Here is a 3,798-nt window from a genome sequence, read left to right on the forward strand (position 1 = left end):
CCTTAAAGAGAAGAAGGGTGAGTTAAAAAACATACTAATTAGCGAGCAGATTACAACTAGCGAACTAAGGATCTACTATTAGCTAATTTCACTTTTTTGAAAAACCCTACATTGTTTAAGGCTTGCCTAAGTTCGTATGATACGAAAGCATAAAGGAAAGAAGAAAGCATGTGTTTTAATATATGAGTGTTATATACATGAGAGGTAAAACAACAATAAAGACATAACAAATACAATTAAGCATTAAACTAGTAGAGGCAGTAAACTAAATTAACGAGGCAGTAATAATGTAATAAGGAGTTGAGGGAAAGATGACTGGACTCAGGGATTGGGCCTCAAGAAGATAGGTCCAGCAGTAAAGAAGAGAGAATACAATGGACTTTGGACCCCTGGACGTAGTGTGACGAGCTCGAAACACACACTTAATTTATGCTCGCTAGTCAAAGATAGTATAGTATAATATCGTATCCACTAGGATTGGAGTTAAACAGTATTTTCGTAGTTTCTAGCTTGATTGCTATCCAGGAGAATCAACAATTGAGATTTATATGATTAATAACTAAAATTAACTAAGAGTCTAAAGCTATTGACTAATGACAATCACAACAAGGAACAAGCAAAAATGGTTATCAATGGGAAAAGATAGGGTTTTGATGGGATACGTGCAAGATAATTTTTGGGATCTAACTCTAGATAATTCACTTCTAATGGTTAAGTGAGTCTCTTGAATTCACTCAATTATTAGTTCAAACGTTCAGCAAAACCTCCTCTCTCGATTAAGTCTTAACCTCACAAGATGAACCAATTTAAGCAGGTGAAGATATGCAAGAATGCGTAGTGGATTGGTCTTTAGGAGAACCTCTCTCGATTATCCTCCTAACTAAGTTTAGTCAATGATTAAACTAGCCTCTCTCGATTACTAAGAAGAATTAAAGAACTCAACTAAGAATATAATGCAAAAATATCACAAGTTATGCCTCTCTCTATTACATGAACTAGTGAGTATAGGTGCAAAAATTAAATCATCCAAAAACGCTTCAATACATAAAATTAGAGTTACAATCCACAATCAATCATCAATACACCAAATCCATCAAACCCTAAAGAGAACTACTTTATAGATATGGAGCAATAAATCATAAAATTGTAGTTTGTTCCACATATATCACATGCCTCTCTCCATGTATTCGCGGTACCCCCAGGTGAACTCCATGAAAAACCGGGGTGCCTCTGACCCATTGCATTAAAATTGAAGTTTCCCACAGCATTCACTTTCTCAGTTGAGGCTTGACACTCATGAGTAAGGTATCCTCTTCCACATATATCACAAGCTGTGTGAGGCTCACTCTATATTGTAGCCAAGGTCAGCTTCCTTATTTCTTTAGCCATAACATCAAGATATACCTGCACAGATGTATTAGCATCAACTTGGTGAACACCAGTTGATCTTATTCTTTCAGAACTCTCATAGGGCCACTGATTAGCATCTTCAGATAACTCATAAGGAATTGTAACTATCTCCTCTGGAGTCTTCTTCATCAAAGGGCCTCCAGCTGCATTGCTCAATGTTCTACGCAAGGCTAGTGTCAAACCATTCCAAAAGTCCTGGAGTTGCATCCAGAGTTCAATTCCGCTATGTTGACACTTTCAAAAAATCTCCTTAAACCTCTCCAATGCTTCAAAAACAGTTTTAGTATCTTTCTGGCAGAAGTTATTGATTTCTCTTCTAAACTTGCCCGATTTTGCTGAGGAGAAATATTTATTAAGAAAGTTTCTTGTTATCTCCTCCCATATTCTAATAGAACATGCGGGTAAGCTTTGAAGCCACTGTTTTGCATCGTCTTTGAGTATGAAGGGGAATGCCCTCAAGTACACTGCATTCCGTGACACACCATTGTATTGAAAGGTGTTTATAATCTCCTCGAAATCCATTAGATGTATGTTTGGATCTTCGTTTGGCCTCCCTCTAAAGACACAACAATTCTGAAGGGTTTGAAGCAACCTTTGCTTCAAATAAAAATTGTTAGCTGCAATTGGAGGTGGTCTCACACTTGATAATCCTTGATTGTAGACCGGTCTAGCATAGTCACCAAGTGGTCTCCCAGGCATGGGAGCTATATTTACGAAGATTTTTAGCAATTCTATGACTCCTCTCTTCTTCGTAGATAATCTGTGCATCTCTAATAGTTGCTTCTTTAGCATCTCGTGCATCTTGTTCTCATCGTTGGACTGCTTCTCTCGTAACCAAATCTACATTACCATCACCGTTTCAAGCCATATCTTCTTTGGTTAAGGATTGCCCAACCTTCTCTAACGTCTCGGTGAGTTTTCTTTCTTTCCTCAAATGTCGCAGTTGTTTTTCTATCTCAGGCCCGCATGGTAGCACTTCTTTCATAGATGACCGAGTCATGCACCAATCTACACCTGTAACGTGCGCACTTTCAACGAACACCAAACATAAAACGGGCAAAATAAATAAAAATAAAAATAAAAATTCCTAAATTAGCACTACAAACCTTTTCAAACACTATTAATTGCCAATCCCCGACAACGATGCCAAAATTTGACGAGCTCGAAATACACACTTAAATTATGCTTGCTAGTCAAAGATAGTATAGTATAATATCGTATCCACTAGGATTGGAGTTTAACCATATTTTCGTAGTTTCTAGATTGATTCCTATCCAGGAGAATCAACAATTGAGATTTATATGATTAATAACTAAAATTAACTAAGAGTCTAAAGCTATTAACTAATGACAATCAAAACAAGGAACAAGCAAAAATGGTTATTAATGGGAAAAGATAGGGTTTTGATGGGATATGTGCAAGATAATTGTTGGGATCTAACTCTAGATAATTCACTTCTAATGGTTAAGTGAGTCTCTCGAATTCACTTAATTATTAGTTCAAACGTTCAGCAAAACCTCCTCTCTCGATTAAGTCTTAACCTCACAAGATGAACCAATTTAAGCAGGTGAAGATATGCAAGAATGCGTAGTGGATTGGTCTTTAGGAGAACCTCTCTCGATTATCCTCCTAACTAGGTTTAGTCAATGATTAAACTAGCCTCTCTCGATTACTAAAAAGAATTAAAGAACTCAACTAAGAATATAATGCAAAAATATCACAAGTTATGCCTCTCTCTATTACATGAACTAGTGAGTATAGGTGCAACAATTAAATCATCCAAAAACGCTTCAATACATAAAATTAGAGTTACAATCCATAATCAATCATCAATACACCAAATCCATCAAACCCTAAAGAGAACTACTTCATAGATATGGAGCAATAAATCATAAAATTGTAGTTTGTTCCACATATATCACATGCCTCTCTCCATGTATTCGCGGTACCCCCAGGTGAACTCCATGAAAAACCGGGGTGTCTCTGACCCATTGCATTAAAATTGAAGTTTCCCACAGCATTCACTTTCTCAGTTGAGGCTTGACACTCATGAGTAAGGTATCCTCTTCCACATATATCACAAGCTGTGTGAGGCTCACTCTATATTGTAGCCAAGGTCAGCTTCCTTATTTCTTTAGCCATAACATCAAGATATACCTGCACAGATGTATTAGCATCAACTTGGTGAACACCAGTTGATCTTATTCTTTCAGAACTCTCATAGGGCCACTGATTAGCATCTTCAGATAACTCATCAAGAATTGTAACTATCTCCTCTGGAGTCTTCTTCATCAAAGGGCCTCCAGCTGCATTGCTCAATGTTCTACGCAAGGCTAGTCTCAAACCATTCCAAAAGTCCTGGAATTGCATCCAAAGTTCAATTCCTCT

The 3,798-nt window shown here is 37.1% G+C and overlaps 1 non-coding gene across 1 annotated transcript; it reads left to right on the forward strand.

The window, feature by feature from the left end:
- Window positions 1-1,627: 1,627 nt before the first annotated feature.
- On the forward strand, window positions 1,628-1,734 carry LOC142177802 (small nucleolar RNA R71). The gene has a single exon (XR_012706355.1). It is a non-coding gene; the product is annotated as a small nucleolar RNA R71 (small nucleolar RNA).
- The last annotated feature ends 2,064 nt before the right edge of the window (window positions 1,735-3,798 follow it).

This window comes from Nicotiana tabacum, chromosome 23 (genome assembly GCF_000715075.1).
Source record: "Nicotiana tabacum cultivar K326 chromosome 23, ASM71507v2, whole genome shotgun sequence".
Taxonomy (NCBI): Eukaryota; Viridiplantae; Streptophyta; class Magnoliopsida; order Solanales; family Solanaceae; genus Nicotiana; species Nicotiana tabacum.